Source organism: Dama dama, chromosome 6, assembly GCF_033118175.1.
Source record: "Dama dama isolate Ldn47 chromosome 6, ASM3311817v1, whole genome shotgun sequence".
Taxonomy (NCBI): Eukaryota; Metazoa; Chordata; class Mammalia; order Artiodactyla; family Cervidae; genus Dama; species Dama dama.
Window position 1 is genome coordinate 43,597,354 of NC_083686.1, and position 14,165 is coordinate 43,611,518.

The 14,165-nt window shown below is 43.6% G+C and overlaps 1 protein-coding gene across 3 annotated transcripts in view; it reads right to left on the reverse strand.

Moving 5' to 3' along the window:
- CRACD (capping protein inhibiting regulator of actin dynamics) overlaps positions 1-14,165 on the reverse strand; it is a 128,514-nt gene that overhangs the window by 46,444 nt on the left and 67,905 nt on the right. For 2 of the 3 annotated variants that reach the window (XM_061145907.1, XM_061145904.1), the window contains exon 2: positions 3,850-4,021. The gene's annotated coding sequence lies outside the window, so the exon portion shown is untranslated. Of the gene's footprint in view, positions 1-3,849; positions 4,068-14,165 lie in introns of those variants that run through there. The other variant, XM_061145905.1, reaches the window with a different exon arrangement.

Here is a 14,165-nt window from a genome sequence, read left to right on the forward strand (position 1 = left end):
ATGAGCTGCAAAGTTTACTCCTATTTGCCACATTCGTCCCCCCGTGGAAGCCCCTGCTTATGCCTCTTCCGACTGGAAACATCCGCGCCTGTCTCTCAGCCACTCCAAGCCCCGCCGCTTGCCGGCAGGCCGCTCCAGGTCCCCTTACTCCCGAGGCCCTGCCTGTCCTGCGCCAGCCCCCGGGGGCGCCCGCGTCCGGGGAGCCCCTTCCGGCCTTAGCACGCTCGCAGCGGGCACTCCCTGTCGAGCGCCGCAGCTGCGTGTGAGACAGTCACCGCCGGGCGCTAAGCGGAGCCTGGAGGCGGGACAAGCGCGTCCCCGGAAGTCGCAGAACCCCTGGCAGGCAGCTGAGGACCAAAGGATGTCCGAGCTCAGCGACCCGGGGCCGGCAGGACAACCGGGGCCACGTGACTAGCTCCCTAGCCCAGCGGACGCGGGACAGAGAGGCCGAGAGCGGGCGGTTCCGAGCGCGCCCATTGCTGTGGGGCCTCGCCTCAGCGGCTTACCAGCAAGCCACTCTCTGGCTCTGGCTTTCTCATCTTTGAAATGGGAGGGATAATGTCTATCTCAGAGAGTCATGGGAAATATCACGTGAATTCACCTACGTAAAACACGTTTGTATTAAGGTTGACACGTGGTAACTTTAATATACACCAATGGATATTCTCTGGTGGGGGGTGGGGAAATGTGTGGTTAAAGGAATCTTGGAAATGCTGCAAATGACATCTCTCTTCTTGGAAATTCCCAGGGCACAATGGCATAGTAAAAGCTCTGAAAAGTCCTGTGTAAAGAATTCCATTTAATTCGTTTTGGTCCAGGATTTCCCCGACCTTTTTGTCAAAATGACCCTCTCCCCCTTTTGAAGTTTAAAATCTATTTGGCACACTTTGGGAAACACGGCATTAGCTGTCTTTGGTTAATAAAGGAAGTCATAGTAAATTGTTAAAAACTGATCGTGTTTTACTGTTTTGCTTTCCCCACTGGCATGTATAATTTAAAAGTAGCAGCCTAGGAGAAATGAAGGCTTCTAAGCCAGAGAAAGAACAGAATACTTTAAGACCCAAAGGAAATGAGAAATTTCAGGCAGAAGGAGCAGATCAATAATGAGCTATTTTTGGCCATGGAGACATTTCTAGAATTAGAGATTTTTGGAGTTCGACAGCATGTTAAAGTTCAGCTCCTTTAAATTCATACCCGGTGCAGAAATTGCCCTTCATCAGTCCCCATCCCCCTGGCATACACCCAGCCTCTCCATTTTGAAACAGCTCTAGTAATTATGAAATTCTCCTTCACACTGGGCTGAAAAGTCTGCCTCCTTGGAGCCTCCACCTGAGATCATGTTCACAGAATTTTGAGTTTTGTACTTTAGTACCAGCTGCCCGTTTTGGAAATTAACAAATAAAATACACTACACACACACACACACACACATATATATATACACACACACATACTTTTTGAATCCTACACAACATAAAGGAGCATATCTGTTAATTGAGCAGTGAACTGAAAATAAGAATTATCAGAAGCAGCATTTTTCATCTTCTCCTTCTGTAAATAGGGCAAATAATCAGAAGTTCAGCTATACTGTAGATGATGCACATAGTATTTACTTCATGGGTGGAATTATTTTTCAGTTGGAAATTTCTGGGACTTCTCTGGTAATACAGTGAATAAGAATATGCCTCCCGACACAGGGGCGAGTTCAGTCCCTGGTCTGGGAAGATTCTACATGCCTCGGAGCAACTAAGGCCATGTGCCACACCTCCGGAAGCCCGAGTACCTAGAGCTTGTGGTCTGCAACGAGGGAAGTCCCGCAGGGAGACACCCGTGAGCCCCACAACACAGGGCAGCCGTGCTGGCCACACCCAGAGAAGGCCGGCCTGCAGCAGGGGAGACCCAGAGCGGCAATACATATGTAAATAATTTAATATTTAAAAAATGAAATTTCTGAGAAGAAAACAGGAATATATCTATTTTAAGGAACTTCTATTTTCCTGTTTAATTTTAAAAATATTTAAAGAGCCATTTTAAAGCTCACTGTCCAAAGTGTATCCTTCTAGCTTCCTGTATCACACAAATGTGTTAAACAATTAAAATACAGCATACATTTCATAAATATAGGTTTATTAAGAAGAACCGGTAACATTACATATATTTACTGGAAATGTAGCTGTCAGATCCAATGTAGATTTCCCCAAGGCTTTGTAAAACTTTAAACCTTAAGGAAAAAACCTAAGGGTAATTGGAATGCCAATTAAGTGGGATGAGAACCAGAGTCTAGGGTCTTCTGAGTCGAATATAGTTCGACAAGAAATCAGAGACTTGACAGAGCTATAAAAGGGACCAGCTGTGTTTTCACAGGACAGTCCTTCTCAAGGAGAACTTTCCAGACGTGCTCAGATTTTGCATTAATCCGCTACTCGGTTGTATTTCAGTATCTGTACCTCATTCTGATGTGTGAAGCAGAAAGTTTCAGAGTCTTACTTTGCAAAGGAAGAAACTGAAGTAAAATCAAAAGTGATTCACGCTGAACAATACTCAATTCTACATCAGCATTGACATTCCAACAGTTGGGTCTAGTTTGGTGCTAGCTGTGTTCTCTTTCACTGAGATCGTTTCCTTTGGTCAGTAATTTCCTTACTAAAGAGAATGGAAAATAAATACGGGCCTGTGGAGAAAAGGAGTCGGCATTACTTGGAACTAACAAATGCTGTCGTGGGCACTGTAAAGCTTAATGTGGATGGCCTGCTTCAGGATTCTGTAATCTGGGCTCAGCTGCAGTTGACAACACTATACTCACAGACAGGCCACTGAGGATGTTTTTGTCTTTGTCCTTGAAACACAATAAGAATATCACAGATTACATCATCTATGCCATCAACACGGACTTAATGCATCGCCAAGCATTCACAGGAAACATTTTGAGAGCCTAAGATGAGGCTGAAGAAAACCCGCTCTCTGACTTCACGGAACTGACAGGTGAGTGAGACAGACAAGCCCATCAATAATGTCCAGAGAAAGCGACAAGCTCTTTGCTGGAGCCAGGCTCCCGATGCTGCGGGAATGCTGTCAAGGGCAAACAAACCAGAACTGGTAGTGGGAAAGGCCTCCTCAGAGGAGCTGACTGCAGAGCTGTCAGGGGCAGAGCTTAACCATCTCTGACTCTGACTTCAATTCCCAGCACTCAGGTGAGAAAGTACTGCCTGACCCTGCGTGTCTAAGTTCTTGACACTGTCACAGCCAGATAGAGTGAGGGAGAGAGGAGGAGACAGCAGAGACAAGAGGGGAGAGAAGGAGGGAGTAGAGATGGGGAGAGAGAGAGAAGGAGAGAAAAGAGACAGGGAGGGAGAGAGAAGGAGGAGAGGGGGAAGGGGCGGAGGAGAGCAGAGAAGAAGGGAGACAGGTGGAGAGAGAACAAGGAGCAGAAACTCATCGGAGGTGGGTTCTAGGAGCTGCAAGAGATGGCCAGGGGTGTGAGGGTGGCGTCCGTGCACCAGCAGTCTATGTACTCAATGTGGGCGTGAAACCTCTTCCTCACCAGGCAGTGGGACAGGGGACACGGTCTCCTTCAAGCCAAGGAAGCTTGCTGAGCTGAGGCAGTGAGCTGCCACTTTCCTCCAGGGCAAGGGCAGCAAGAGGAAGGCTTAGACTCCGGGGCTCTCCCGGCAAGTGAGACCCATGTGCCAGCTCCCCGAGGCGGCTGCGTAGAGCTAGCGCCCCATGCACCCCGATCCTCCACCTTCCAGGAGGTGAAACCCGGCCTGAGGTGGCCCTGCCTCCCTTGGGACACCACTCCCTACCCCGAACTCCGTGGAAGGTCTCAGGGCAAAAAGCGTGAGTGATTACCTCAGACTGTCCTCCAGGGTCTCCTCGTCGGAAGAGAAGGTCCCATTGCTCACACTTGGGGGAGAGCGGCACTTGCGCCCCGCAGACGCCTCCTGGGACACCGACGTGCCTTTCTTTTTCCTTTTGCCGAACAACTTCTTAAAAGGCTGGAATTTGCCTCCTTTCTTCTTGTCTGTGGATTACAAGATAAACACGCTGCAGCTGGACAAGGCTGCACCTCTGAGCCTAGAGCGAATTATGACCTGGGCTGCAAGCCGGGGCAAAGGGCGGCCGTCGGAGCCAACAGCCACCTGGCCCGGCGCCAGCATGGTCCTCGGGCAGCGGGGCCACACAGCGGCGGGGGGCCGCGCCCCGGGCAGGGCCTTCTCCCTGCGGGCACCACTAAGGGTTGCCCAGCTTCATGCTGGCTGGCAGGGCATCCCCTGCGTGTGCTACACCATGCTGGTGCCTGCTTTCTTTAACAAAGCAGATGGCCAGGGCCCCTTTCCGTGGGAGATGCTGAGAAAAACACCTAAGTTAGACAGGTGGTTAAAAGGTTTTATATAGATAGATAGATAGATAGGTATAGATAGATAGATACACATATAACTTGAGATATATATATATATATATATATATATCTCATCTTCCCTGAGAATCACTCTTTCAGCCTTTATTAGGTAATAGAAGATAACTGCTAACTCTTGGCATAAGCTTTGCCCCCAAGTCCCTCCATCCCCATATTTTTGCAGTTTATTCCTCTTGTCTCCTTTTAAGACATACTATGAAGAGCCTCAGAGGAACTGTTATGAACATCTTTCCATACGTTATTAGATCCAGTCAGGACCCAGGCTTACTGCCAGCACTTTCTACAGATATTTTAGGTAATCCCTTTCAGTTCTGCGCCTTCGTATACAAATTCGTCTAAATTACCCCACTCCTACCCCAGAGGAGAAAGTGTAAATCAACCTCTACTAGGAGAAGCTTCCTCTCAGATCTTTCCTTTCAAAATTAAAGAGTCATTTATCCAGAGGCCAATCTTTTTTTTTTTTAATTATTTAACCCTTGCTACGCATGACTGCTGGCTCAGCAGCATACAATTAGCCTGCAATGCAGGAGACACAGGAGATGCAGGGTCGATCTCTGGGTCGGGAAGATCCCCTAGAGAAGTGGCAACCACTCAGTATTCTTGCCTGGAGAATTCCCTGGACAGAGGAGCCTGGTGGGCTACAGTCCACGGGGTCGCAAAGAGTCGGACACGACTGGATGACTAAGCATGCACATATCTGACACATGTATGACTGCTGTGAGAACTTCACAGATACTACTGCAGTTATCCTCAAAACCACCTGGGAAGCAGATACTGCAAACATCTCTGTTTTCTGGATGAGAAACCTGAGCCCAGAGAGATGAAATTACTTGTCTGTATCCTGGGAAATATATCTTGGAAGCTGGAGTCAGGAGCTTTGAGGGGAAAGGAGAGATGAACGCTCATCATATGTATGGAAAAGTACCTGCACAACACACACAGGACTGAGCCCCCATCTGGGTGTCAAGTCCCCAGATCTCTGCTGTCCCGAGATCAAAACGAGGCTAATGATGTTCAAGATGGTCATCTCGTTTCCTCTCGTGATCTGCAGTTCTGGTCTTACTAAGAGTTCACAGAAAGTCTGATGTGAGGAAGAAGTGGTTTAAACTACTTTGCCCTAAGCAGTAGTGAGAGGAAGTGAGGAAGCATAAAGAATAATTACCAATTACAAGAAGATAACAGTCTGGGATCCTTAGTATAGACGCAAACACACCTTCCAACTTCATCAATCCCGGAAATAACATACTGTATCCCCCTTAAGAGGAAAGGAGATTGATAACACAGCAAATAAGGCAGTGCGTTAGGCATGTAGTCCTCAGAAAGAGTTAAATTAACCAAAAGACAAGGAAATGTGCAATATAACTGAGATCACATTATTTAAAAATGGCAAAAACAAACAAAAAAAATTGGAGGGTTTAATTTCAAAATATTTTCAGTGATTATTTATTCAGGCATATAGGTCAGAGATTTTCACAAAACCTACTTTTGGTTTCCAACAGTAACGTCTCCAATGGTTAATGTTAAAAATTATAATCAGTAGATTTTGAAGACCATAACAGAACATTAGGTAAGTGTTAGAAGAATTGACTTCACGTGTTTTCCTCGGTGGTCCAGCAGTTAAGAATCCACCTTCCAATGCAGGGGATTCCGGGGGGATCCCTTGTTAGGGAACTAAGATCCCACATGCCGCTGGTAAGCTAAGGCCACACACTGCAACTGGGGAGAAGCCTGAGACGCAACAAAAGACCCCGTGTGCTACAATTAAGACCCAAGGCAGCCGAGAATAAATATTTTTTAAAAAGATTTGACTCTATATAAAATGAATCCATTAAAAAATTTAAACGAATAACATCCTGTAAGTGCCGCAAGTATTATTACATTACTACATAACTGGTCTTTGGCACTGCCTGATGAAATAAATGAGTACAGTACTTTCTCCATGATCATCCAAGGTTCAAAACATGTAACTGACATCACATCTGATTTCTAGGTTGACAGCAGTAGTAAATGGTCAAATAGCAACTTAAGCTACATTTCATTTATTTAGGAGATAAAATTCTCCTTTTATATCAATTGCTTCTCTTCCCACTGTAGACATACCTAACCCCAAGTTTTCTAATTGGAAATATTCTAAAAGACCATAGTAAAGTTCTAAAAATGTCAGTTATGATGACACCCCCCAGCCTGGGTCCACAAATAAAGCTTTTAAGCTAAGTAGAGAATTTTAGACTGTTAGAATTTACTGATAAGAAAAAAGTCATCCCTTGCTCTAAAGTTAAAGTGGATTTGATGGGGTTCAATTGAGCTAGAACCAAGGGACTTATCTATAATTAAAGGCAAATTAAATGACAGTTTCTTGAATGGCTATTTAACTGATGGGTGACTTGGTCTACATGGTCAGGCAAGAAGGCTGATGTTAGGGATCATCAGCCTTTGTAATGCCCCAGTGTCTTGAATGGTGGCAGCCACCATATAAAATACTGGCTGCATTGATCATATCGATGGGGAGGACAGAAAGTGAACAGTCTGGGAGAGGACACCCGGCTGTGGAAGCCTTTGCTCGGAGAACTTGGCGGACTTGGCAAGCACACAAAGGCCCCCTCCGGGGGACTTGTTCTGCAGAGCTGGCTGTTTAAGGGCTGTCTATAAACCCACCAGCCTGGCACTGTGTGCTGCAGGTTATATGGCCAATCCCTTGGCATGAGCCCACACACATATCAAAGTCCAGATGTCAGACGGCACCCTGCTCGTGAATTACTCAGCAAAGGCTGTTTCATCAGTGCCTTACTTACTACCGCGAAGGTAAAAGAACAGGGAAACCTACCTGAACTCTGCAACCAATAACCATTCCTCTTACCACGGAAAAAAAAAAAAGATTCTAAATCCTAGGAACACCAATCTTTCTTCAGAGGAGGAGTCATAACACAGAAGCTTTCACTGAAGTCTGCTTCAAAGTCTTAGTGTTTAGTGACATCTCAATTATTAAACAAAATTTCCCCCGTCTCCATTTCCACAATTAATTAATGTTCCTGTTGGAAATATCTTTACATTTTAAATAAAATTCAAAAGTTTACTTTTATGATTATTTTATTATTGACTGTGGCAGTTAACTAATTTTACAAGATTAACTTTAGAAAAAAAACTTAGTAATTGCAACTAACATTAGGCCCACCCAGTATTCAGACAGCAAACTCTGACCAAGCAACCTTAATATTGTCGTTGTTCAGTCACTCAGTGGTGTCCGACTCTTTGCGACCCCATGAACCACAGCATGCCAGGCTTCCCTGTCCTTCACCATCTCCCGGAGCGTGCTCAAACTTATGTCCATTGAGTCAGTGATGCCATCCGACCATCTCATCCTCTGTCATCCCCTTCTCCTCCTGCCTTCAATCTTTCCCACCATCAGGGTCTTTTCTAATGAGTCGGCTCTTTGCATCAGGTGGCCAAAGTACTGGAGCTTCATCTTCACCATCAGTCCTTCCAATAAATATTCAGGACTGATTTCCTTTAGGATTGACTGATTTGATCTTCTTGCAGGCCGAGGGACTCTCAAGAGTCTTCTCCAGCACCACAGTTCAAAAGCATCAATTCTTCAGCACTCAGCCTTCTTTATAGTCCAACCCTTACATCCATACATGAAACTACTAGAAACTACACAGTTTTGACTATATGGACTTTTGTTAGCAAAGTAATGTCTCTGCTTTTTAATACGCTGTCTAGGTGTGAACAGGATGAAAAAGCAATCTGAATAGGGAATACAATTTTATAAATCAGGTAAGGAGTTATACTCTTATTTACTGGACTCCCCAGTTTTATTCTCAATGTTTAGGTCTAAGATCTTCCATATCAAAAAGGCAAGTACCTATATTTTATGAAGAATCTACAATTCTATGCCACAACAACCATCATGAAAACTTGAGCATATGTCTGTACGTATCCTTCAGTAAACTATTTATGATCAATTTATGATTTGGCAGCTGAATCAACAGTCTGTCTCCACAGAATTAACTGGATTAAGTGAGTGGTCATCATTAGCAGCTATTTTCTTGACAAATAATGCCAATTGTTACTGTAAATATTTTTGTACAGATGGGCCTAAAAAATCAAAGCAATTTTCACAATGTAGCAAAACAGACAACTTCTGCAATGCTAATATGAAATACTCCCAAAATACGACAGTCATCAGAAGCAGTAGGACATAGCAAAATATTCTCTAACAGAATATTTAGGATGGCATTTTACAACTTTACAACAGAAATTTACTCTTGTTGGGTGGTTAGGGCAGTGGGGAAAGGAGAGAAAGAAGAAGAAATAAGTATTATTTCTACTAAATTTGTTTTTTCTTACTGACTGCAGCTCTAGTTAGGGGTTAAGCGTGTGGGCCCCAGAGATGAGAGCGCGTGTAATTGGCCTGAATCCTGATTCCATGTCTTTCTAGCTATGAAACATCTGCTTACCAGCCTCTGTGGATATTTACCATCTTAAAATGACTGAGTTTATAGGAGAAAAAGCAGCGGGTATCACATTTTTTTAATATTTCAGCATTTTTCTGCCATAATTTTTCACATGAAAGAACCTATATCTGCATACACACTGCTTCAGGGATCACAATAATTTCCATTCTTTAAGTACTGAATTGAATTAATTTACTTTCATCATCTAATAATTACTTAAGGGGATTTTTTTTCATTTAAAAAAGTGCCCATTATCTATTATTTCATGGATATAATTACATACCATTTGATGGCTACATCAGTATAATTACTAGTTTATACAGAAGACTCCAAAAATTAAAAATCACTGGGCAAGTCAAGCAAATCTGATTCATTTTTCCATTTGTCATGAGGATGCAACTTTTACATTTTCATTTCTAAACCTAAAATAATAAAAGCATACAATTTCTCTGCATTAGATTTATATAACACCATTCCAAATGAGAAACAGAATTTCCTCTTAGTTCATTTAGAACATCACGTGTTAGTCTGGAGTTTCTCAGATTGTGCTCTGTGGGTCAGTACCAGGTTCTTATTCAAAGACCAGTCCATTTGAGAATCCATGTAAAACAAAGTTAAACTTGTTTCTTCACTATGGGACCTTTCAGAGTTTTTAATATGCTGATACCAAGTATTGTCTTCCAGAAGAGCAGTGCTGCCCAAACTTGACTTTCTGAACATCCATCATGACTCGTGCTCCTCTGAACACTCTGGGAAACAATGTCTTCATTATCTCTTTCAAATGTCTTGTAGTTTCTTTAGGTACCATATTCTTATACACTCTAAAATTTCTCCCCTAAATTCCAGAGCAGACTGCTCAGTAAACAGGAGTTTACTAGAGTGTAGCTCTAGTGATCTTTTTTTTAACTAAACAGCTTCTTCTCAAAAGTATTCTGATGTTCCAGAAATAAGAAAAGCACTGCAGGATTCCTCTTAAATTAGTGAAATTACAGGATTCAGGCAGTTGCTGGGTACCGTGCCCTAACACAACGCCTGACACAAGGCAGACACTCGACCTACAGATGGACCGTTCCATTAGAGTCAGACGTGCTCTAGAAATGAGACGTCTTCAGACTGTACAGAGGCATGTCAAAACCCCACGGGTATGCGTGACAGCACTTCACAATCAAATGCAGTGTTTCTGGAAAACATTTATATTCATCTTAGTGTTAATAAATGAATTTTGCACCAAGCCGATGAAGAACCTTTGGGAGTTTGAAAGTACAGATAAGAGGTGGTGATCTCTTTGGGCAGCACAGTCAGTCTCACAATCACGCTTGTTTTGAAAATGCAAATTTGTTCCAATGTGACTGATATCTCATCCGCGACCAGCGGTAGATGAGTGCTTGGAAAACTGCACTCTGCTGAAATGAGGTGTGTAGGAACACACAAAAGCTCCACACACATACACCTCAAACGTCTACCACGTCCCCCAGATTGCCACCTGTGCTTTGAGATAAACCCATGCACATGTGGTGTTGCAGCTTTCTGTCTCCCTTCCACAGCCTCACAGCAACTCACAAGGGGCAGCCCTCCAATACTCCAATCCACAAGAAAACTCTAGGTCTTTTTCAAGGTAGACTACCATATATATTACAGTATTGCTTTATTTCATGACCATTTAACATGTGTAAAACTGTGTTACCATTTTTTTTTATTAGTGCCTATCCTTTTAAATGTGTCATAGATAATTTTTTGTGTTCTGCCGCTCTCCCATTTTCCAATGAGTCCCTGGTTTTCCCTTTGTGATTCAGCATAGCTCACTGATTTTTAGCCACACATATGTCACATGATAGTAGAACTCACTCTACATACTAAGGAAAACATACTGAAATAGGCTTGTACTGTACTTACTAGATCTACACAAGGACCAACCAAAGAAAATGTAACTTCTTGGCTGCTTCTCAGGTCCTTTGTTTCTCAAAACCAATTTTTAATTTTCCCAGTTTTTCCCATTGGACTCTCAGAACCTCCTTTTACAGATTTCACAATAATTCACAAGACAAACTAAATAATATTGAGAAATGGTTACAGAGGCAGACATAATTTTTAATGTGAAGTCTCAGTGTTTGGCCACATTTCTCCCACATACTAGAAGACGTGTGGGTGGTGGTTCTTTTCACTGCCAATTTCTGTCACTTGAGTTTCACAGGGTGCTGTGAATCAACGCCCAACTCTGAGAGGGAAATACTGGTTGGGGAGCTGCCTGCTACCTTGCTCTGCAATTTAGTGCAGTAGCAAACTACCTCAACAAAGGTACCTCTACCCAAGGGCTGAAGACCTTAAATTCACTTCAATTCAACACATGCTAACTAAACACCCAACACCTGTAGGATCTGCGTGGGGCCTAACTGGCAGCACTAATGAGTAAAGACAGTTTTAGGGACATCTGAGGCTGTATCAGTTAGGGTTTAATCAGAGAAACAGAACCAGCAGGAGGTGTTTTTACACAGGCATGCATGAGTGTGTGCATGTAAGATCCATTAAGAGATTATTTGCAAAAAATTGGCTTATGCCAGGCGGGGGCTGGCTAAGCAAGTTTGAACCCACGAGGCAAGTCCTTAGGAAGGGCAGGCTCGAATCTGCTGCTGGTTCACAGGTGGGATTTCTTTTCTCAGAGAAGCCTCAGCTCTTTTTAAGGTCTTTCAATGTATAGAATCAGGCCCACCTGGATTATACTGAATAATCTCCCTTGCTTAAAGTCAACTGATTATGGACTTTAATTACATACAAAATATCTTCACAGCAACCAGCACGCTGGCTGCGATGGACCACGCAGAAGCGTGGCTGTGAGGAGCTACCCCTTGCCCAAAGTCAGGGGCAGTGACCGAGAGCACCAGGCTGCGATGGCGCAGGAGAGGCCGAGAGGAGCTACACGTCTGAGGTCAGGGGTGGCAGCCGAGAAGAGCAACCCCACAACCAAGGTAAGGGGCAGCGGCTGCGCTTTGCTGGAGCAGCAAACCCCACAAGAGGAGCAACCCCAAGTCCAAGGTGAGACAAACCCAAGTGAGACAGTAGGTGTTGCGAGAGGGCATCAAAGGGCAGGCACACTGAAACCATAATCACAGGAAACTAGCCAGTCTGATCACAGGACCACAGCCTTGTCTAACTCAGTGAAACCAAGCCATGCCATGTGGGGCCACCCAAGACTGTCAGGTCATGGTCGAGAGGTCTGACAGAATGTGGTCCACTGGAGAAGGGAATGGCAAACCACTTCAGTATTCTTGCCTTGAGAACCCCATCAACAGTATGAAAAGGCAAAATGATAGGATACTGAAAGAGGAACTCCCCAGGTCGGTAGGTGCCCAATATGCTACTGGAGATCAATGGAGAAATAACTCCAGGAAGAATGAAGGGATGGAGCCAAAGCAAAAACAATACCCAGCTGTGGATGTGACTGGTGATAGAAGCAAGGTCTGATGCTGTAAAGAGCAATATTGCATAGGAACCTGGAATGTTAGGTCCATGAATCAAGGCAAGTTGGAAGTGATCAAACAGGAGATGGCAAGAGTAAATGTTGACATTCTAGGAATCAGCGAACTAAAATGGACTGGAATGGGAAAATTTAACTCAGATGACCATTATATCTACTACTGTGGGCAGGAATCCCTTAGAAGAAATGGAGTAGCCATCACGGTCAACAAAAGAGTCCGAAATGCAGTACTTGGATGCAATCTCAAAAATGACAGAATGATCTCTGTTCGTTTTCAAGGCAAACCATTCAATATCACAGTAATCCAAGCCTATGCCCCAACCAGTAACGCTGAGGAAGCTGAAGTTGAACGGTTCTCTGAAGACATACAAGACCTTTTAGAACTAACACCCAAAAAAGATGCCCTTTTCATTATAGGGGACTGGAATGCAAAAGTAGCAAGTCAGGAAACACCTGGAGTAACAGGCAAATTTGGCCTTGGAGTATGGAATGAAGCAGGGCAAAAGCTAATAGAGTTTTGCCAAGAGAATGCACTGGTCATAGCAAACACCCTCTTCCAACAACACACGAGAAGACTCTACACATGGACATCACCAGGTGGTCAACAGCGAAATCAGATTGATTATATTCTTTGCAGCCAAAGATGGAGCAGCTCTATACAGTCAGCAAAAATAAGACCGGGAACTAACTGTGGTTCAGATCATGAACTCCTTATTGCCAAATTCAGACTTAAATGGAAGAAAGTGGGGAAAACCACTAGACCATTCAGGTATGACCTAAATCAAATCCCTTATGATTATACAGTGGAAGTGAGAAATAGATTTAAGGGACTAGATCTGATAGACTGCCTGATGAACTATGGACAGAAGTTCGTGACATTGTAGAGGAGACAGGGATCAAGACCATCCCCAGGGAAAAGAAATGCAAAAGGGCAAAATGGTTGTCTGAGGAGGCCTTACAAATAGCTGTGAAAGGAAGAGAAGTGAAGAGCAAAGGAGAAACTGAAAGATATTCCCATTTGAATGCAGAGTTTCAAAGAATAGCAAGGGGAGATAAGAAAGCCTTCCTCAGCAATCACTGCAAAGAAATAAGAGGAAAACAACAGAATGGGAAAGACTAGAGATCTCTTCACAAAAATTAGAGATATCAAGGGAACATTTCATGCAAAGATGGGTTCGATAAAGGACAGAAATGGTATGGACCTAACAGAAGCAGAAAATATTAAGAAGAGGTGGCAAGAATACACAGAAGAACTGTACAAAAAAGATCTTCATGACCCAGATAATCACGATGGTGTGATCACTCACCTAGAGCCAGACATCCTGGAATGTGAAGTCAAGTGGGCCTTAGGAAGCATCACTATGAACAAAGCTAGTGGAGGTGATGGAATTCCAGTTGAGCTATTTCAAATCCTGAAAGATGATGCTGTTAAAGTGCTACACTCAATATGCCAACAAATTTGGAAAACTCAGCAGTGGCCACAGGACTGGAAAAGGTCAGTTTTCATTCCAATCCCAAAGAAAGGTGATGCTAAAGAATGCTCAAACTACCACACAATTGCACTCATCTCACACGCTAGTAAAGTAATGCTCAAAATTCTCCAAGCCAGGTTTCAGCAATATGTGAACCATGAACTTCCAGATGTTCAAGCTGGTTTTAGAAAAGGCAGAGGAACCAGAGATCAAGTTGCCAACATCTGCTGGATCATCAGAAAAGTTAGAGAGTTCCAAAAAAACATCTATTTCTGCTTTATTGACTATGCCAAAGCATTTGACTGTGTGGATCACAATAAACTGGAAAATTCTGAGAGATGGGAATACCA